Source organism: Sus scrofa, chromosome 8 (genome assembly GCF_000003025.6).
Source record: "Sus scrofa isolate TJ Tabasco breed Duroc chromosome 8, Sscrofa11.1, whole genome shotgun sequence".
NCBI lineage: Eukaryota > Metazoa > Chordata > Mammalia > Artiodactyla > Suidae > Sus > Sus scrofa.
This window is the reverse complement of record NC_010450.4, coordinates 44,871,250-44,895,038: the sequence shown is the minus strand read 5'-3', so window position 1 is coordinate 44,895,038 and position 23,789 is coordinate 44,871,250.

The window sequence follows — 23,789 nt, the reverse complement described above, 5'->3', positions numbered from 1 at the left end:
AAGCAAGGACTCTGATGTAAAAATTGTCCTGTCCCTCTCCTAAAATTCAGAATATCAGACAGACAGGAAAAAGGAACAATTTCAGGCTAAGGAATCACTGAAAGTTACATCAAAACACAAATTAGAGAAGGCGTTCCCAATAGTGTTTTTTTGTTTTGTTTTTGTTTTTGGCCATGCCTGCGATATGCAGCAGTAACCTGAGCCACAGAAGTAACAATGCCAGATCCTTAACTCACTGAGCCACCAGGGAACTCCAGGGTTTTTTGTTTGTTTGTTTTTTTGGAAACAATTCCATGAAATAATGTTGGCATGAGGAGTTCCCATTGTGGCTCAGTGGTTAATGAATCTGACTAGGAACGATGAGGTTGCAGGTTCGATCCCTGGCCTTGCTCAGTGGGTTAAGGATCTGGCGTTGCCCTGAGCTGTGGTGTAGTTTGCAGATGCAGCTCGGTTCCCACTTTACTGTGGCTCTGGCATAAGTCGGCAGCTACAGCTCCGATTAGATCCCTAGTCTGGGAACCTTCATATGCTGTGGGTGCAGCCCTAGAAAAAGACCAAAAAAAAAAAAAAAAAAAGAAAGAATGTTGGCATGAGATTCCTGAACTTGATGGACTCCAGATGACAATAGCAATCAGAGTTCTAGTACCTCCTAGTAATTGGTAAACAAGGCCAGTAAACCCATATATGTATAAGACAGAGGATGCTTCAACCAGGCTTTCTTAATTGTGACTAGAGATTATGTTTGAGTCATAATCAAGTTCATATAAAATGCATTACCTCTCCTCAGACTTTTTCAGCTTCTGTTAAAAAAAGTTGCCTAAATACAAGAATTGAATAGCATGAGTCTATTCAATCTAGTGAGTTTGTTCTAAAGCACCAACTTAATGATTCAAGATCACTGCAATAATGGGTACATAAATTCTATATCCTAATTAAAATTAAGATTAAGAACCTATCTAATACTACGGTTAAACTTTCTTATCAATGGTAAAATTTTACAGATTCAAAGCTCAAAAAAAAATTTCATGGTGAAAAATCTGTTTAATTACAAGTGAGCTTCAATGAGATTAATAGCTGACTTCTCAACAAGAGTAAGTAGGTGTGAAGGTATATGATAAGATATTCAAGGTGAAATAAAAAGAAGGTCATACAAGAGTCCTATGTTCAGCAAAATTATCCTTCACAAATGAAGGCAGAATTGGTAGATTCTCAGATAAGCAAAAACCAAATATTCTTTATTAGTTGACCTGTCCTATAAAATATATTAAAAGAGCTCCTTCTGGTAGAAATGGAAGGACAAGGGACAGAAATGCAAATCCACCTTAATAAATAAATAGCATTGGTAAAGGTAAAAAAAGGAATAAAGAGCCCCAAGAAAGGCAACTATAAAGATATTTTACTGTATAAAGGACAGTACACATATAATCAATTTTAAACATCTGAATGATTTGAATAGACACTTCTCTAAGAAGTTATGAAAATGGCTGATCAATAATGAATGATGTCCAGCAGTCTGTCTTTAGGGAAATGTAAATCAAAACCAAAGTGAGACATCCTTTCCTACCTAGAAGGAAGGCTGAAATAAAAAAGATACAGGAGTTTCCACTGTGGTGCAACAGGATCAGCAATGTTTGGGCAGCACTGGGACGTAGGTTCCATCCTGGCCTGCAGGAGGTTAAGGATCCAGATGCAGCTATGGCATAGGTCAAAGCTCTGGCTGGAATCTGATTGCTGGCCTGGGAACTGTGCATGCCACGGGGCAGCCAAAAAAAAGACAAAAAAAAAAAAAAAGAAAAAGAAAAAGATAGACAATACAATAAGTATTGCAAAGATGTGGAAAAATGAAAACCTTCCTTCACTACCAGTGAATATGGAAAATGGTGCAACCTCTTTGAAAAACAATTTGGCATCTCCTCAATATGTTCCAAATAAAGTTCCCATATGACCTAGCAATTCCAATCCTAGACTTATATGCAAGAAAAATAATAACATATGTTCACATGAAATATCCATGAATGTTCATGGCAGCATTATTCTTAAATAGCCAAAGAATAAAAACACCCCAAATATTTATCTTCTAGTGAAGGGATAAACAAATGGCTTTGGCAATAAAAAGGATGAAATATGGATGCATGCTACAAATATGGATGAACTTGAAAACAGTTTGCTAAATAAGAGAAGCCGGCCACAAAATATTACATGATTCCACTTATATGAAACATCAAGAAAAGGCAAATTCATTGAGACAGAAAGCAGGCCAAAGTTGCCAAAGGCTGAGGGAAGGGAAAAAAGGGGTGTGGCTGGGAATTTGTACATGGAAATGTTACAGAGTTATATAGTGGTGATAGATGAGAGATTGCACAATTCTGTGATTACGTTTGAAGAATCACTGAATGGCGTGCTATACAAGAGGCCAAGTTTATGGCATGTGAATTATATCTTAATAAGGCTTTTTAAAAAATAGGTTAAAGGGAGAGTAACTGACCCAGAATGAAACTATAACCATCATTTGGCTCTCATCTCTTGATTCCACAGATGAAGGAATCGCAGCCAAAATAAGATAGACTAATGGCTTAAGGGCTGAAGATCAGTTTGCCCTGAATTTGGTGTGCATCCCATTACTTCATGGAGGTCCAGTGTGTGCACAGGGAGTGTCAGAGCTCATGAAGTTTGCTTAGATCTGTGAGTAACATCTAACCACTACACTTACTTTCTTCTTTCACACCCTGGGAAGGTCAGCCCATTGGATAAACACTCCAAGCTATAAATAAGTATTCCTTGGAACTTTAATTCAGGTATATGTTGTCAAGATTTAAAGGCAGTTTATGATAGAGATTCAAGACAGACCTCCCTCCCAGTTCTGGTTCAAGTGTAGGCTTAACCAAACTATGCCTCAAATTCTTCAGAGACAAATTGGGTAAGATAAAAAAAAAAAAAATGCTTAGGTCATGTTGTTTTGAGAATTAAATGATAAAATGTGTATGGTGTGCTGATTTTAATGCCTAACACATACAAAGCCATCAATAAATGGTCTCAGCTTTGATGATGAGAAGGATGATGAAGATGTTCTTTTCAGTGAGAAGTACAGAGGTTGAGTGGTCCTTCCTTCTCCTTTCTGAGGTTCCTATTAGCATTATGAACATTTCTATAATAATACATTATTGGAGCCACAGATGACTTTCTTCCCATTTCTCCATATAGGAAAACTTGAGAATACTAAGAAGCAGGAAACCAAAACAGAAGACAATGAAGATCATAAAGAAGCTTCCTTTTGTGACTTGTTCAGTCCATCTCTCCTGTTGTGCTAATTTTCTTTGTTCCCTTTAAGTCGGCAGGCACTAGAGATCAGGAACCTGAATAATTAGGCTGTGCAAAGATGTGGAGATGGCCAACCTGGACGATAAGTATAATGTTTCAAAGACATTGCCTCTGTACAAAACCAGTCAAAATATGTTACACATGTTGACACAAATCTTGGAAGAAATGATTCAAAATCTATTCTGCATGATTTTCATGTACTGATATAATTTTCTTCAACTATTGCCATTTCTTACTGCTTTAGAAGATATGGATAGATAGACCATGGCATTTTCTAGAGTTTGTATTTGTTCATATCTCTGTGACATATATAATTTCATAGAATTCTACTTATTAGAAATAATCAAGACAGAGAAAAGGAAAAGAAACTATCATTTACTGGGACCAGGAAATCCTGTCATTCAACTTTCTAAGGCCACAGGTAGACATTAGTTTCTAATTCTATAAATGAAAAATCTATGACTCAGAGGGACATAAGGGCACATGGCTAATTTGTAGCTGAATAAGAGGTCATATGCTCTCTCTTTAAACTAATATTTTATCACAGCATTACTAAGATATAATTCACATACCATGAAATTTTCTTCATCAGAGAAAAAGTATTTGCCTAAATTGCAAAAATGACACTCTTTCTACTACACAATGCTGCTTTACTTTGGGTAAAATATGACAGCAAGGAAAAAAAAGTATCTTAATTTTGCCAACAAGTTTAAAAAAAAAAGTGCATCTCTTAGATGTTAATCTTCCTATTAAAGATAATAAGAAAGCCATGAAGAGAGGCACAAGATTCTTTAAATTGAATCATCAAAGGGTCAAGTCATAGTGGTTGGGGATAAACTAGTTTCCAACCATGGGAACCACACCCCACATTACCCTTGGGTCAAGTTTAGTTCCAATTCCAGGTTCTGTCTTTATTAGCTCTGTGACCTCATGCTTCCCATTTCAAAGAATCAATTCCTTGTAGAATTGATGCAAGATTTTGATAAAATGTTTGTAATTTATTTTTTCTTCATGTCCGACACATATTGGAGTCTCAGTAAGGGCACATTTCTTTCCTCTCTTCTTGTTTCCTTTGCCCTTTTTAAAATATAAGTACTTCTGGAAAGCACAGTGCATGAAACAAATTTTCATAAGACCTTGAAGTCTCATATATGTTACCTCTCAACTGTAAGGGGTTCTAAGAGTATAAAGGTCTTCATTTCCTAAGAGGGGTTGCAGGGGAGACAGAGAGGGAGAGAGAAATAGATGAAGAATTATCCAGCAGAAAGGGAGGGTTAGAACTGATACCGCAATTCAGGTTGTAATGTAACTGGAGATAACTCACCTTTTGAGGCTAATTTAAAAAGAAGATGCAGTTCTCTTGTGGTGAAGCAGATTAAGGATTCAGCATTGTCACTGCAGTAGATTAGGTTTGATCCCTGGCCCAGGAACTTCCACATGCCTGTGAGCATGAATAAATAATAACAATAATAATAATAATAATAAATACATATTTTAAAGTGAAGATCATGCTTTTAAGACCTACTGAATATTTGTTTCCTCTTATAAAAACAGGCTGGCACTAGTAATTACTTTGAACAACTAGAGATCAGAGCCTATATCCTACCTAAGGTATTCACATCCAGTATGAATACATAACAATAACTATGCTGGTCAAAAGAAATGGTTTTGTGCCTGGATAAAAGGAACGGTGTTGTGTCTTCCAGATCTGACACATGCCAATGAGCCTCCAATGAGAAGTGCACCCATAGCACTAGGTAGCCTTATAAAGCCTATCATCCACTCTTTGTTAGGTAACTAACCACTTATTCAATGAGAAGCCTGAGCTAGGCTGGTTATAGGAGATGATGGTAGAAGGTAAAAAGACTCATAAATATGAGTCTTTCAAAAGCTAAAAATACAACAGACACAAAATGCCTTATCATAACGTCTTTATGACTGTCTGGAAGTACAAAGCTGACTAATTTTAGGCTGAAAAATATAACCATGAGATACAGAATCGTGTAATTCTGCATAGTTATGCCTAAATTCTGTGACCAGATACATACAGCAGATCTAGTTGTCTGACTCTTTTGTATTTAGCAAAAAATGTTTTCCTAAATTTAAAGAAAGAGAAAGCTCAAGACATGATTTTAAGATCATGGCACTGAGTTCATACATCTCACCAGAAGAGATAAAACCTCGTTGCTACAGCTAATAAAAGATCTCCCCCAGGATCAATAGGTAGTTACAGCACAAGAACTTACAGACCAAAGGAACTTGCTCCAGAAGGAAACATGAAAACTTTTAAATAAAAACAGGCAAATAAACCACCACTGCAAATGTAAGCAAAAAATGCTTCCTGAAAACTCTATGAAAGTTAGAGAACAGAAATGTTTTGACCTGAATGTCTGCATCCACATTTTATTACTCTAATCTTCTACTGCAAATATTTTCCAAAAGGAAGAAGTCTTTTTTTTCTCTCTTTGGATAAAATACAAAAGCAAAAGTGAAGTTAATTTGTGAATAGAAATATTCCTAGAGAAATCATTTAGTAAAATCTACTGGATTCTTCGAAGTGACTGGATGGATATATCAGAGGTACTTTATTTCAGAGAACAAAGTTTATGTTTTTTTTCAATTTAAAAAATTCCTTGGTTGACTAAGTTGTTTAAGTTAAACTGTCAGCTATCATTGAAGGAGTTTGCTACCTTTAATTTCCATTTGTGTGTGTGTGTGTGTGTGTGTGTGTGTATGTGTTAAAATATTTGCTATTATGGATTTCTTGTGAGAGGGCAATGGTAGGGTATATTTTCATTTGGTAGTGTATTGAAAAATAAAGGCACTTGGTTAGAGAAAAACAATGCAAAAAAAACCAAAGCAAAATAAAACAGTGTATGAAGACCATGATTCACCAGCCCTGAATTGGAGATCAGAACATTCCTTAGGGGAACTGTTTTCAATATAAGCCTTTTCCATGATTAAATATTAAAATTTTAAAGAACTTTCCACTGTACCATGAATATTCATTAAAATCTTTCAAACTAAGTATATTAAATTATCAATACAGAAAAACTCATATTCTTTGATTCAAATCAAAACCTAACAGTTCTTTTCAAAGCTTTATAACAATTTAAAAAAAAAAAGAAGTTAGGAACAAAAAGCAAAATGGAAATGCAGGTAACCATCGTAAGTATTTTGAGGCTCAATAGACTTGAGGTATAGCCAAGGAACCAGACATTGATAACTGGTTCATTTCTAACCTAGCTCCACTAATGTATTCACTGAAACTACTCTCAAAACAAACCCTTCTTCCATTTCAAGGCACAACTGAGGGCGTGGTTTCATGGTGTCTCATAAACTTTCTTTCTCTCTCTAAATATCACCTGGCTTCTGACTCACTAAGATAATGCTCACTGCCCCCCAGTAAGTTCATATAATGCTGCTTCTTCATCAGTGCAATTGCCCTGAAAACCAGGAATCTATAATACTCTTGTCTCTAGAGCAAGCAAACTCCATCCTGAATCCTGTCATTGTAGGCATACAGTCACACAGAAGAGTGGAAAATCTTGAAGTTAAACCTCCAAGGGGTCATGTGGACAAGGTTACAAGTGCTAAAAGATAACTCTTTGGCAACTATATTTTGTGAAAAAATTAGTTACATTTGAAGCCATTATAGGTACAAATATAATATTAGAGACTAACTCTCATGACATTTGCACTCAGTTTTAGCATTGGAAAGGAAACACATTAAGTGTTGGATTCTTGCCAAATTAATAGAATTCTAAAATATCCTTAATTTCAGATAAAAATTAATAAGAATTATCTGCAGCTATTCCACACTGCTCTTTTGTCCCCTATAACTTTTTTATTGTAAACATATGTAATGTAAACAGTACCATTTTTACTATTTGTAAGTGTAATATTTAGTGGCATCAAGTATGTTCATAGTGTGCAGCTGTCACTGCTTCCTTTTCTAGAATTCTTTTCACCATTCCAAACAAAAACTCTATATCCATTAAACAATAACTCCTCATTGCCTTCTCCCTTCCAATCTCTATTAACCACTAGTATGTTTTTATCCCTATTAGTTTGCTTTTTCTAGGTACCTCATGTAAGTGGAATGATACCTGTTTGTACCTTTACGTCTGTCTTATCTGACTTAGCATGATATTTCTAACACTCATCCATGTTGTAACCTGTGTCAGAATTTCACTTTTCATGAAGACTGATATTCCACATTTTGCTTATTCACTCATCTGTTAATTAGTATTTGGGATCTTTCCACCACATCATTCCATCTGAAAAAAGAAAAGCTTATCATCTTTCATTCTATCATGGCCGATAGCCCCCACCCTTCCTTCCTCTAGCCTTTAACAAGGACATGTGGAGGAAGCAAAATCACATGACACTCCCCAGCACAGACAAAATGTTCCTTTCATTGTGGGGTCATTTTTATGATAATTCATAAGCAGCACAGAGGCTTACAAAACTTGCCTCACACCCATTTTTTCCTCCTGCCAATACTAGTAGAGGAACCTACTTCCTGCTTCCAACCTGCTTCTCACCAAAGTTGTTCAGCAGATTCAACTTACATTCTGTCTTTCTTCTAAACTTTAGCTCAGTAAGGGTCTGACTTTTATTTAATTCCCTTTCAATAGAAGTAAGGCTGTTAGATAACTTTTGACCTTCAGTAAAATTGAAGAATGGAGTTTGCCATGTGCTAGTTAATTACATTTGCACAATCTCTGATTGCTGATCAAAATAAAATGAAGTTCTTTATTTTGCATTACTACAAATTAACATATACATATATAAAATTCTCATATGTAGTGAAAGTTATCTTCTATTTCAGAATATAAATGAAGGTTTAGAAATTTTCTTTTTAACTTGTGACTTCCACCAAAAAGAAATTTTGTTTAATCCACTTTCAGATGTAGGATTTCTGAATAACAGCAGCTATAACCTGGAATACCTAATAATTCAAAACATGCTGTTGCCCATACCGAACTGTGCTCTTACACTTCAGCTCTGAACAAAAGAAGTTTTATTCAGAGGATGGGAAATATATTCTCCATGGCCTGAAGTCTGTCATAAGAATTATCAACAGAGTTCCCTTGTGGCTCAGTGAATTAGGATCAGACATTGTCACTGCTGTGGTTTGGGTCACTGCTGTGGCAAGGGTTTGATCCTTGGCTTTGAACTTGTCCATGCCACAGGCACAACCAAAAATAATGTTTTTAATTAAAAAAAATACCACCTTGGGTATTGGTCAAGTGATTGCTTAGACTTCTCTTAACTCTTTTTCTTCTCCATACTTCCCTAATTTCCAGTGATATTTCAAATTAACTCACTAAATAGAATTATATAAGAATGCATAGGTTATACTCACAATTCTTTTTTTATTATAGTTTATTTATAATGTTATGTTAATTTCTGCTGTACAGCAAAGTGACCCAGTTATACGTATATAAACATTATTTTCTCATAATATCTTCCATCATGTTACATCACAAGTGATGGATATAGTTCCCTGTGCTATACAGCAGGACCTTGCAACTATTTTCTCCCATTCTGTAGGTTGCCTTTTTTTTTTATGGTTTCCTTTGCTGTGCAAGAGGCTGTACAAAAATAAACATTGGTTTATTTTTGTTTTTATTTCTATTGCCTGGGGAGACTGACCTAAGAAAACATTTGTGTGGTTTATGTCAAAGAATGTGTTGCCTATGTTCTCTTCTAGGAGTTTTACGATGTCTTGTCTTAGGTTTAAGTTTTAAGCCATTTTGAGTTTATTTTTGTGTATAGTGTGAGGGTATGTTCTAGTTTCATTGATTTACATGCACTTGTCCGGTTTTCCTAGAACCATTTGCTGAAGAGAATGTCTTTTTCCCATTTTGAATTTTGCCTCCTTTGTTGAAGATTAATTGAATATAGGTGTCTGGGTTTATTTCTGTGTTTATTTCTGGGTTCTCTATTCTGTTACATTGGTCTGTTTGATTTTATACCAGTACCACACTGTCTTGATTACTACAGCTTTGTAGTATTATTTGAAGTCTGGGAGAGTAAGACCTACTGCTTGTTTTTTTTTTTTTTTTTTTTTTTTTCTAGGATTTCTTTGGGTCTTTATGGTTCCATGTAAATTTTTTGATTATTTGTTCTAGTTCTGTGAAAAATGTCATAGGTAATTTAATAGGGATTGGATTAAATCTGTAGATTTCTTTGAGTGGTATGGCCATTTTAATGATATTAATTCTTCAAATCCAGGAGCATGTGGTATTGTTGCATTTCTCTGAAACTTCTAAAATTTGTTATTAATATTTTATAGTTCTCCACATATAAACCTTTCACATCCTTGGTCAGGTTTATTCCTAGGTGTTTAATTTTGGGGATGCAATTTTAAAAGTTATTATATTTTTATATTTATTTTCTAATATTTCATTGTTAGTATACATAAATGCAACCAATTTCTGAATATTAATCTTGTATCCTGCTGAATTTGTTGATCAGTTCGAGTAGTGTTTATGTGGAGTCCTTATGGTATTCTATGTATAATATCCATGTTATCTGCAAAGAGTGACAATTTTACCTCTTCTGTTTCAATTTGGGTACCTTTTACTTCTTTTGTTTGTCAGATTGTTGTGGCTAGGACTTCCAATACTATGTTGAATAAAGTGGCAAGAGTGAGCATCCTTGCCTTTTTCCAGATTTTAATGGAAAGTCTTTCAGCTTTTTTCCATTAAGTATTATATTCGCTGTGGGTTTGCCATAAATGGGTTTTACTACGTTATGTTCAATCTATATCCACTTTGGTAAGTGTTTTTATCATGAATGGATGTGGGATTTTGTCAAATGCTTTTTCTACATATCTTGAGATGATTGAGATGATCATGTGTTTTTTTTTACCTTTCTTTCATAATGTGTTGTATGAGGGTGATTGATTTGCATATGTTGAACCATCCTGTGAACTTGGGATGAACCCCACTTTGTTGTGGTGTATGATCTTTTTTATGTGTTGTTGGATTTGCTTGACTAAATTTTTTTTGAGAACTTTTGCCTCTATATCCAACCATTAAAGCTATGGGGCTATAATTTTCTTTTTTAGCAGTATCTTTGTCCTATTTTTGTGTTAGGGTGATGGTGGCTATACAGAATGTTGTTGGGATTATTCCTTCTTCTTCAACCCTTTAGAAAAGTTTAAGAAGGATGGATATAAGTTCTTTGCATGTTTGGTAGAATTCACCTGTGAAGCTATCTGGTCCCCAACTTTTGTTTGTAGGGAGTATTTTTATTACATAATGAATTTCATTTCTGGTAATTAGTCTGTACAAATGATCTATTTCTTCTTCATTCAGTTTTGGTAGGTTTTATGTCTCTAGAAATTTGTCCATTTTTTCTAGGTTGTCAAATTTATTGGCATATAATTGTTCATAGTATTCTTTTATTTTTTTTTCTTTTTTTGGAATTTCTGCAGTATCCATTGAGATTTCTCCTTTTTAATTTCTTATTTTGCTTATTTGGGTTCTTTCTTGAGTCTTCTTGGAGAATCTGGCCAAAGGTTTGTTAAAGAACCGGATCTTGGCTGTATTGATTTTTTTCTATTTTTCAAATTTTTTTCAAAATTTTATTTTTTCATTTTTATTATAGTTGATTTACAATGTTCTGTCAATTTCTGCTGTACCATATAGTGACCTGCTTATACACATATATACATTCTTTTTCTCACATTTTCCTCCATCATGTTCCATTACAAGTGATTAGATATAGTTCCCCATGCTATACAAGAGAATCTCATTGCCTATCCACTCAAAATGCAATAGTGTGCATCATGAACCCAAAGTCCTAGTCCATCTCATTCCCTCCCCCTCCCCCTTGGTAACCAAAGGCCTGTTCTCCATGTCCATGAGTTTGTTTCTTTTCATTAGATATGTTCATTTGTGCTATATATTTGTTCCAGATGTAAATGATATTATGATATTTGTCTTTCTCTTTTTTGAATTACTTTAATTGATTTCCTCTCTGATTTTTATGATTTACTTCCTTCAACTAACTTTATGGTTTGTTCTTTTTCTAATTCTTTTAGGTAGTAGGTTATGTTGTTTATTTGAGACTTTTCTTCTTTTTTTGAGGAAGGCCTGTGTCACTATGAACTTCCCTCTAAGAATGCTTTTGTGGCATCTCATAGATTTTGAATGGTTGTGTTTTCATTATTTATCTGAGGTACTTTTTATTTTCCTTTTGATTTCCTCATTGACCCACTTGTTTTTTAGTAGCATGTTGTTCAGTCTACATCTAGCCAGGCTTTTTCTCATTTCTTTTCCTGTGGTTGATTTCTAGTTTCATGCCATTGTGGTCAAAGAAGATGTCTGAAATAATTTCCATACTCTTAAATTTGTTGAGATTAGTTTTGTGCCCCAGTATGTGATCAATCCTTGAATATGTTCCATGTGCACTTGAAAAGAATGTATATTCTGTGGTTTTTGGGGGGATGTGACATCCTGAAAATATCGCTTAAGTCTAACTGTTCTCTTATATTATTTAGGATCTCTGTTGCCTTATTGATTTTCTGTTTAGAAGATCTGTCCATTGATGTGAGTGGGGTGTTCAAATCTCCTACAATTCTTGTATTCTAATCAATTTCTCCCTTTATGTGAGTTAATATTTGTTTTATGTATTTGGGTGTTCCTATATTAGGGGCATACATTTGATGAGTGTAATAATTCTCTGCTTGAACTGATCCTTTTATCATTAAATAGTGTCCTTCTTTATCTTTTTTAGGCCTTTGTTTTAAAGTTTATTTTGTCTGATATGAGTGTTGCAACCCCCACTTTCCTGTCTTTTCATTAATGTGGAATATCTTTTTCCATCCCCTCACTTTCAATCTATATGTGTGGTTTGCCCTAAGGTGAATCTCTTGTAGATGGCACATTGTAAGCTCCTGTTTTTTATCCAATCTGCCACTCTATGTCTTTTGATTGGAGTATTCAGTGCATTTATATTTAAGTTAATTATGGATAAATATGGATGTATTGCCATTTTAAGCCTTGTTTTCCAGTTGATTCTATGTTTCTCCTTTCTTCCCTTATTTTCTTGTTTGATGCTTTCCTTTTATTTATGCTTGGTCTTCTTCTTTTCGGTATTTGTGAATGTATTGTTTGGTTTTGATTTGTGGTTGACCTGTTTTTCTTTAGCCTGATAGTAATACAGGATCAAACACATTCTAAAAAAAAAAAAGAGAGAGAGAGAGAGAGGGAGAGAGAGTCTAGAGTTTCTTACTTTCCCTCCCCACATTTTATGATTTCGAAGTTGTTTTTTAACGTCTTGATGTTTGTCCTTTTGGTGTTCCTTGTGTTTATCACTTTTCCAACAGTTTTTTGTTTGTTTCTTCTTTTAGATCTGTATACTGGCTTATTTAAGTGATTGTTTTCCAATCGTGATTACCTCCATCCTATTTCTTCTTACTGCTTTGCTATTTAGAGGGGATTTTTTGGTATTTCTTTTAGAATGTATTTAGTATTGCCGTATTCTTTTAATTTTTGTTTTCTGGAGAAGTTCTTTATTTCTCCTTCTGTTTTAAATGATATTCTTGCTGGGTAGAGTATTCTAGGATGCCAATTTCTCCCTTTTATAACTTTGAATATATCTTGCCTCTCTCTTCTGGCCGGTAATGTTTCTATAGAGAAATCAGCTGATAGCCTTATGGGGGTCCCCTTATAATTAACTCTGTTTTCCTCTTGCTGACTTTAGAATCCTCTCTTTATCTTTAACTTTTGCCATTTTTATTATAATACGTCTTGCTATAGGCCTGTTCAGTTCAACTCATTTTGGGCCCCTCTATGCTTCCTGTATGTTGATATCTGTTTTCTTTAGATTTGGAAAGTTTTACACCACAATTTCTTCAAATATATTTTCAATTCACTTTTCTTTGTCTTATCCTCTGGAATCCCTATTATGAGTAGATTGGCCCACTTTATATTACCCCATATATCCCTTATATTGCTTTCCTGTTTTTTTCATTTTGTTTTCTGTTTGCTGTCCTGATTGGGTGGTTTCCATTATTCTATCTTCCAAGTCACTAATTCATTCCTCTGCACTACTAATTCTGCTTTTCAATGCCTTTAACTCAGCTTGCATCTCTGTAAATGAATTTTCTATTTTTTCTTGGATCCTCCTTATATTTTCTAGTTCCTTTCTAAAGAAATCTGCACTGCTGTTCATATCTGCTCTTAATTCCTTCATATCCATTCCTAATTTCTTCAGAATTTTCAATATCACCTTTTGAACTTGGTGTCTGTTAGAATGAGGAAGTCTGAGTTATTGTTTGCTCCTTCAAGTAAATCCTCCTGTTCTTCTAACTGGGAATTTTTCTTGAGCTTGTTCATTTTGTTTATATTTTTATTTTTTTGTGAATTTAGGGAAACCTCCTACTATAGTCTTGGAGGGCTATTTGTATGTGAGGACACCCCTGTGTAGTTTGTGGGAGATTTTTTTTCTTCTTTTAGTGTGAGGGCTTCTTTTGTCTTGAATGCCTGATGTCTCTTTCTTCAATGTGTGCAGGCTGTTATCCCCTTCATAGGGATGTGCTGGTGTATGGCCTGTGCCTGCTTTCTTGAAGATGGAGGCAATGGGCAGGGCCTGTAGCTAGTACCTTTTTGTTAGGCCCTTGGGAGTGGCAAGGACCCATGGGGAGGTGATTCAGGCTGCTCCTTCTTTCAGGGCCCTGGGAAGTGGCAATGACCCTCAGATGGGGTGTAGGAAACACACAAATCTTTGGCAATGGCAAAAGAAGGGCATGTGCATTCCCAGGGGCATGAAAGCAACAAGAGGTGGTGCTCCATTGCGGCTCCCTCATCTGCATCATCCCCTAAGGTGACTGGGGCTGCAGGTGGTGCCTGTTCATAGACCTTTAATGGTGGCACGCCATACCCACCTCTAGAGTCAGAGATGACTGCAGCAGTTTTATCCTGACTCCCATAGCCACTACAAGAAGCACCCCCACTGTCTGGAGTCAGTTTAAGAGTTGCCCTGCATCCTGAGAGCTCATGTGTGCACAAAGAACAGATATTCCTATGGAAGTCCTATTCCTTCTCTTCTCACCCTGCCCAACAATGGTGCCTTGCTTCTCCTGAATGCCCAGGCCTCCTCCTGTGCTCACTCAGCTGTGGCTCTCTGCTCCCCGGGCCATGGTACACCACTCCCTGGCCCTTCAGTCTGTCTCCACACAGCCATCCCTAGTCCTTTCCCCAGAACTGACTTCTGGAGACTGAGTCTCAGTGCCCAGCCCCCACCCAAGCTTCTCAGTCTCTGGTGTCCTGGGGCGGTGGTGCCAATGGTCTGTATGGCTCTCTGCTTTGCCTTCCTCATTCCAGCTGCTGTGCTTTTCTCTAAAGCTTTGAGGTTCCCTCTCCATCTTGGCTGATCTCCCTTACAGTTAGGTGACCTCCCAGGATGTGGATTCCTTTCCTTTTTCACAGCTCCCTCTCAGGAATGCTGATCCTATCCTGATTCCTTTTCTCCCCCTCTTCTCTCTCTCTCTCTCTTTTTTTTTTTTTTTTGTTCTATACAGTCATGCGAAGGGTTTCTTGTCCTTTATTGGAGGCTTAAGATCTTCTGCCAGCATTCAGTAGATGTTCTGTGAATCTTTCTATATTTAGACTTTTTTTTGATGTGCTTGTAGGAGAAGGTGAGCTCCATGTCTTACTCCTATGCCATCTTGATAGTGCCTATATAATCACAATTCTAAAGAAATCTTTCTGAATCCATGATGTCTTGAGTCACCAAGATTTATTACCTACACGTTTGTAATACTATTGTTCAATCCACTAATTAATTTATTTCTGGATAAATTTTAGTAAGTAATTTAATTTGTTACATGCTCTCAAGTGTAAAATGTGTATAATAACATGTACTTTTTGTCTTTTTCTAGTAATTAATTTTAACCCATCTTCAAAGCCACTACGATGATTATTTTTCTTGCTTATGTTATGCTTTTGCATCCCAGAGTCTGAAGTTCTTAATCTTTTCTTAGGGACTGAGATTTGGAAAAGGATAAGCCCCCTCCCTCTCTTCCAAAAATGACCAGATATTTACTTTTCCTGAAAATAGGAAATAGGGCATGGAAAATTGTTATAATACTAACCAAACAGATGGTACTTTTCTGGATAGAAGACCCTACCAGAAAAAAAAAATCAGGAAAGTCTTAGAACTCACCATGGTAGAAGAAACCTCTGCTTTTGCACAATGAAGCTCAGCATCCAATTGTAATGTTGGCATCTTTCACAGGTGTATCCACTGGTCATATGGGTCAGTGCCAAAGCCAGTGTGAGGTGACCTTGGTGGTGATTTTGCCCAAATTGATGACCTTTCTTCTTGCCCATGAGTCTTCCCAATATACTATTTTTATGTCTAAGTAAATCAGAATCCATTCTGTTTGCAAAAAGAATCCTGATTGCAGAGATCACTACATATACATTCTCATTAAATATTAATATTGTCCTCCTCAATCCTACCAAAACCTGTTAGTTAAAGCCAAACATTTCCATCAAATACCCTTCTACCTCCTCCCTCCTCATAATGTTCCCTGAGATCCCAGGACTGCCTACAGCATTCCATTGTGAAATATTGTTCTATCAAGGCCAAAGGGAAGGCTTTATGACAAACCTGATATTAATCAAGACCTTGAAAGATTGGCATGGTTTTGACAACTGAGATAATATTAGGGAGAAATGGAATAAGACTATCTATTAGTATTCTCCAAAGAACTATTCTGTATCTAACTATAATATTTATGATAAGGAGTTGGCTCACATGATTATGGAAACTGAGAGGTCTCAAAATTGTCATTTGCTTGCCATTGGCTGCCAGGAATTAGTGTTGGGGAAGAAGAAGTTTCATTTTTCCTTTGTTCTTAAAGCAGTTAAAGCCAAAAGACAAAGGATAGGTAAAACAGAATCTTATAAAATAATACCAAAAGCTAAATTTGCAGCAGTTTAGTGGCATTTGTGTGACATAAGAATGGAAGCAAAGAAAATCAAGGGAAATCCTAAACAACATCAAACTGAAACCAAGTGGAAATTAAGACCATGTGTACATAACATGTGTATAAGACCATGTGTGTTTTTGTCTATATTTTATTATCTGTGTGCCTTTACCATACTTTAAGTTAATATGGAATAAAATAGCTTAACTATTCACAATATAACTCCTCCGTAATATAATAAATAGGGTTCAAAAATACAAAGAGAAAGCAAGATTGCATTATTGAGAGGCTAATGTAATAATGGTAGTGAACATGAATATTCTGTTAAATGGGGAATCCAGGGGCCTCACAGACTTCCTCCTGATTTGAAAAAGAGATTTCTTGCTCTTTCTTTACCAGGCGTTGCTATTCCCTGTAAATCTCTCCTTCATCCAGCTGTCCTTTCTGTAGAAGATAAGAATTTCAGCCTACCTCTATTTGAGAACACTGGAAGGGAGAACAAAGCCAACCAGCAATTGCTTCATGTCCAAATATGAATTATTTCTGAATGTGTACTGTCAGGATTCTCCTATTCTAAATAAATGCTACTCATGTGCATGCATGCATGCGCATGCACACACACACACGCACACGCACACATGCATGGACACATGCACACATACATTAATGTATTTATTTAAAAACAGGTTAATATTACTTTTGTCTTTGATACTCTAAGTTGTTCAAATCTTGAACTGAATTCACAATCCATATCTATTCAGTCATTTCAAAGCTGACATGGTCCAGTCACTTCTGAAGAAAATGTTTTAACAAATATTTTAATCAGTGTGTATGGCAATGAGCAGAGACTTCATTTTATTTAAAATAAACCATAGTGAACAGAATCTTACATGTGGCTGACATTCAGAAAATATTCACTGAATTACTTAAAAGGGAATGCAAGTCTTCCATTGAATAAAAGCTGCAATATTTCTAGGCAGTCCTTATAGTTTCATAGCAATGATCATGAATATGCATGATTCCATGTGGAATATGGTAGTTTAATCAGGTGCAATTACTACCCTCTTTGAGAAGTAGCAGAATATGGTGGTTAGGTGCTCAAGACTCTAGGACAAGACTGAGCTACAATCCTGCCTTCTTAGCTTCAACTTCCCCGTCTGTAAAATGTGGATAATAGTAGCACCTGACATGAGGGGGGTTGCAAGTATTAGAGAAGCTTATAGATATATGAAAATACAGGCATAGGTATGATATACACATATATCTGAATGTATATCATCTATATACTACATATATAATGAAGTATAAAATAGTTGTTTAGAATTTTTTTCTAAAAAAAAGAGAGACATATATAAATATATATTTATTCCATTTTCCTGCATTAAATTACATAAATTAGCATTTATAAATCTCTAAATAGTCCATGGAATCTGAAATAAATTACAATCATTTTAATACACAACCCACTTGCAAATTCAAGGTTCTGTGGACCTTCTGCTGGTATTCACTGTATCTCAGTCAGCTAAGAAGCATTTAGCTTGTACCTATTGTCTAACAATGGGTTTTCTAATAACCAAAGGAATAAAACTGAACAGAAACATGGGTTTGTACGTTTAATGGATAGGCTAGGCTTAATACTTTTTTGTCAACTGGCTGTCATTATATTAAAAAGCAAAAATATCTTTTAATTGGAGAAGTGGGAAAAGTTATGAGAAAGAAGTCTTTTCTAAATAGGGAAATATCAAATGAATGGAGAAACACACAAGTAACAGAAATTTTTTTCACATTTAACTAAAAGGAAACTTTATAAAAACATACTAGTCCATTTCTAAGCTCTTTCTTACTCTGTGCAAAATAACCACAAAATGATTTCTTTCTTTTTCTTGATTTCTTTTTTTCTTCAAAGAGGAATTATAATTGCCATAGAACAGAGCTTAGAAGAAACAATTTCTTCCATGTTAATATTAGTCAGTGTCTCAAAATGAATAAAATCTGGCTTAATATGAAAGTAAAGAAAATCAGAATAAATTGTCTGGGTTTGAAAGAGTAATATTTTACCTAAATTAGAATTAAATGATGCAAAGCAATCATTAAAGAAATTAAAAAACAGATTTTCTTTTTTATCTGTCACTTTCCAGATTAAAAAGTGTTATTAAAATAATGTTCTGATAAAATCATATATTTTCATTATTAGTTCATCTAGTGGATGGTTTCTGTAACCATCACAGTGGATATTTGTAATAAAAAATATGATGGATGATCTTCTAATAAATGTACATTATTGCTGCAGAATCACTGTCTAACCTCACCCTCAGTGATAATGGAAATATACTTCACTGCACAATCCGGTGGCCACTAGCCACATGTGGACATGAGGGAACTTTGTTATGTAACTACTATAACTGAAGAACTTCATTTTTAAGCTTATTTAACTATATTTTAAATTTAGCCACATGTGGCTAGTACATATTCTCTTAGTAAAATTTGAAAGACAGTTATTTAAAAAGAATAAAATGTCAAAATAAAACACTATGTATGCTAGATAAATTATTCAGAAATTTGTTGAACTCTTCTCTCAAATACTGCACATGGAATGGACAATGTCAATGTTAAACTGAGAGGTGGAACTTTCACTCATTTTCATGACATTTAATGTACCAAAAACTTTCTAAAATGATATGAGGAAAATCATTAGGAATTAGCCAAGCTACTTCTAAAAACCCAAAATATTAAATGATAATCTCAAGAAAGCGATTTTTCTAAACTACACGTCAAAAAATTTTAAACCAAGTTACACATAATGCAGAAACTCCTGTGGTAAGGAACTATGAATCACTGTGCAATATTAGAGACTTCTTTCATCTACATATACAATACTTCATGTCTTTCTCTATTTTGACATTTAAAAGAAAATCTATTCTTACAACATGCTTTTGTAAATAGGAAACTAAGTTAAAGCTGTCCAAGGAAACCTAGTAGGTTCTAAACTGAAGATTGATAAAATCCCATCACCAATAACTCTTGATGCAGTATGACAGTACTTTATTTTAATTTAGGCCCTGATGAAAAATTTACAGATGATAATTTTAGGTATTTATTTATTTATTTATTATTTATTTTTGTCTTTTTGTCTTTTTAGGGCCACATCCATGGCATATGGAGGTTCCTCAGTTAGGGGTCGAATCAGAGCTATAACTTCTGGCCTATGCCAGAGCCACAGCAATGCCAGATCTGAGCTGCATTTGTGACCTACACCACAGCTCACTGCAACGCGAGATCCTTAATGCACTGAGAGAGGCCAGAGATTGAACCTGCAACCTCATGGTTCCTAGTCAGATTCGTTTCCATTGCACCATGATGGGAACTCTGAGGCAATTATTTTAAACAAAGGTAACATGATCTAAAGGCGGGTTTCTCTATGATAATTCATAATAGAAACCTGGGGTTTTGGGGACCAAGTTTTCTGTGGATAGAAGCTGGGTTTATGACCATGAATGGGGTAAATAACACCGTTATTTTCCCTTTCAACTGTAATATAGTATTTCTCTCAGTCATGATGGTAGACTATAAACTACATAGGTAGTAGAAGTATTTGTGAGTTTGTTATCCATGGAAGGCACAGATATGTTTATTTCCCACCAAAGTTGCTACAGGTATTTTAAAATAGAGTTTATGATGATTGTTTCTCCAAAATTTGATAGCTATTTCTATATCATCTTTTTTAATTCATTAAGAAAAGAGGCATATATTAATATATCACCAATTTTTAGATTTGTAATTAGATAACTTATTGCAATATTATTGGTTATGATTTAATGTCGCATATTTTATCTTTTGCATTTAAAGGTATTAGTTGGATATGCGGCCCACTGTCTTCACCAAATATCCAAAGGGATTCATAGCGTCAAAAAAGGTTAAAAGCCTCAGGAGTTCCCTCTGTGGCACAGTGGGTTAAAGATCCAGTGTTGTCTTTGCAGCAGCTTGGGTCATTGCTGAGGTGTGGGTTTGATCCCTGGCCCAGAAACTTCCATATGCTCCAGCTACAGCCAAAAAGACAAAACAAAACAAAAACCCTTTAGGCATATGGTCTAATGGATAACATGGTAAAACACACCTATTTTCAGAAAAAGTGGGGGTAGCAGAGAGCTTCCACATCAACACAACATTTCATACTCAATAGTCACAGTATTAGGTTAGAGATAGATAATATAATAGAACTGTATGGAAGGATTTCTTACGCAAGATTCATCAGCACAAGCAATGAGGATATTCATAATGAGTATTATTAAATGAAAATTCTATGCCTCAAAGTAACAACATATAGAGGGGATAATGGTCCAGAGATTTAAACTAAGATCTATGCAATGCATAAAACTTAAAACTGATTAGTATCTGTCTTTCTCTTTCTGACTTACTTCACTCAGTATGAGAGTCTCTAGTTCCATCCATGTTAGTGCAAATGGCATTATTTTGTTCTTTTTAATGGCTGAGTAGTATTCCATGGTGTATATATACCACATCTTCCTAATCCAATCATCTGTCGATAGACATTTGAGTTGTTTGCCATGTCTTGGCTATTGCGAATAGTGCTGCAATGAACATGTGGGTGCATGTGTCTTTTTCAAGGAAAGTTTTGTTCAGATATATGTTCAAGAGCGGGATTGCTAGATCATATGGTAGCTCTATGTATAGTATATCACTTATATCTGTAATCTAATATATGGCACAAATGAACATTTCCATAGAAAAGAAAATCATGGACTTGGAGAATAGACCTGTGGTTGCCAAGGGGGACCACAAGGGGGAGAGGGAGGAAGTGGAATGGATTGGGAGCTTGGGGTTAATAGATGCAGACTATTGCCTTTGGAATGGTTTAGCAATGAGATGCTGCTGTGTAGCACTGGGAACTATGTCTAGTCATTTATGATGGGGCATGATAATGTGAGAAAAAAGAACGTACACATGTATGTATAACTGGGTCACCATGCTGTATGTAGGAAAAAAAAAAGATATTGGAAAAAAAAGCAGAGTTCCCATCATGGCTCAGTGGTTACCGAATCTGACTAGGAACCATGAGGTTGCGGGTTCAATTCTTGGCCTTGCTCAGTGGGTTAAGGATCCGGCGTTGCCATGAGCTGTGGTATAGGTCACAGACATGGCTCAGATCCCAGGTTGCTGTGGCTCTAGCGTAGGCTGGCAGCTACAGCTCCTATTAGACCCCTAGCCTGGGAACCTCCATATGACACAGGAGCGGCCCTAGAAAAGGCAAAAAGACAAAAAATAAAAAAGTATTGGGGAAATAAAAAAACATTGAAAATTAAAAAAACTGATTAGTATCTATGATAAATAAATTAAACTATTAAACCAATAAGAAAAATACAATTTAAAAAGAATTGAAAAATGATTCACAGGACACTAAAATTCAATAAATATTTGAAAATATGTTCAATTTCATTAGTAATCCAGAAAAATGCCCATTAACAATAGTGAGACACACAACAAAATGGAGAAGTTAATGAGATGATAATATATGCCCACAAGGAATAGAATAGGATCTCTTGAATAAAAAGGCTAAGTAAAAATAACATTAAGATAGATGATGATAAAGTTAAAATCTAATATTCTTACATTGTTTAGAAGGGGTGTTAAGATAACATTTTATTTTAGACTTGGCTAAATTAAGTATTCATAGTAGAAATTCTAATGTATCTACTAAAAGATTAGAAAGAGAATGTATAAATTCTAATGCAGTAATGGCAAAGAAAATGAAAAAAAAAAAAAAAAAAAAAAAACTTCAGGATTTCCCTTGTGGCACAGCAGGTGAGGGATCTGGTGTTGTCACTGTAGTGGCTTGGGTAGCTGTGTGGTGCAGGTTTAATCCCTGGTCCAGGAACATCCCCTTGCTGTTGGACAGCCAAAAAAAAAAGTACAAAAATACTTAAACTACCCCCTCATGAGTGGGGAAAATCACCAGAGCTAATAAATATAGGAAACCAGGATTGCTTAAGTGTAATTGCAAAGGCATCAGTGTTGTGATGGAAAGGACAGGCTCTAGAATCAGACTGAGTTCCGAGCTCATCTTTACTACTTACCAGCTGAAGGGCCTTAAACAAGTCAGTTAGCTCTTTGCTTTAAATCCCTTATTTAAGATGGAGATGTAAAATCTCTGTGAGGATTAAACCTACTTGGAGAGTTCTTAGAATTAGGCTGAGTGTATACTGAGCAAAACATATGTTTGTTGAGCAAAGAAAAATGAAATACAGATGAAATGGTGGACCAGATTCCTCTAAGTTAAAAATAACTAAAATAGAAAAAATTAATTCAAATGAAAGCAAAAATGATTGATTAGAAATGATTATTATAATCATCATTATTATCATTCATTGACCATTTATTATGTAAGAGTTCTATGGAAGTGGGTCTTAAACACAAATAGCCCATGACCCTAAATATGCCTCAAGCAAAGCCTTATTGCTTATCTGTTAGTGGATTCATGGCAGAAAATCCTGCATTACATGAAGAGGTAAATGAAGAGCACCAAATGTGTCTTTCTAGTGCACGTGTCTTTTTTTCTCTCTTTTACTCAAACATCATCTGTAGCTTTAAAGTCAAGGTTCTAAAACCAAATTTCATCAGAATCAATAGGAAATTTGCTAAAAATGCTGATGTTTTAGCCCCACATCCAGATATTCTGATTCAAACTTAGGGTTGGCAGAAATATTGGAGAGTGAATTTTCTTTCATTCTTTTTGTGTGTGTGTGTAAATGGCTATTTACATTTATTTTATTTTTTCTTTTTGTCTGCACTTGCAGCATGTGGAAGCTCCCAGGCAAGAAATCAAATGGGAGCCACATCTGCAACACATCATAGCCAGGGATTGAGCAGGCAACACCACAGAGACAAGACTGATCTGAAACACACGGCACCACACCAGGAACTCTGAATTTTCAAAAGCAACAAGGAATTAAAAAATCCTAGCTTGGAAGAAAATCGTTTAGCATCTGAATCAAAGAGATCACATTTACAAGTGTTTATTAAGGGTCTGTCTGCTTACCACTGTCTTTAGTTTTGCACAAACATTTTGAATTTCATATGAAAAATATGGCATATATATGGATATCCATTTTTATAACAAAAATGAACTTCTTTCCTCAAAACATTTCTGGAATTGGAAGAGTATTTTGAGGAAATGTTTTCTAATGTGTTCTAGCATCACAATAAAATTTTTCTTAGTAGAAAGAAATTGGGATATTCTGAACTTAAATCTTCAATAATTTGAAGGGCTTACATGCTTAATTCTGAATTACTTAAGATACTCATATTCCACGATGGGATGAATCACAAAGATTTTACTTAAAAATACAGAATACCAATGGTGCTTAGGCAGGGTCCTTATCACCCCCTACTCCTCACTTCCTGACATAGAGATTGGCCATCTCTGAACATCCCATGTTCTTTCCCACCCTGGCATCCTGTTAATGCAGCTTCTGCTCCTTAGCCATATCTCCCAGATTTC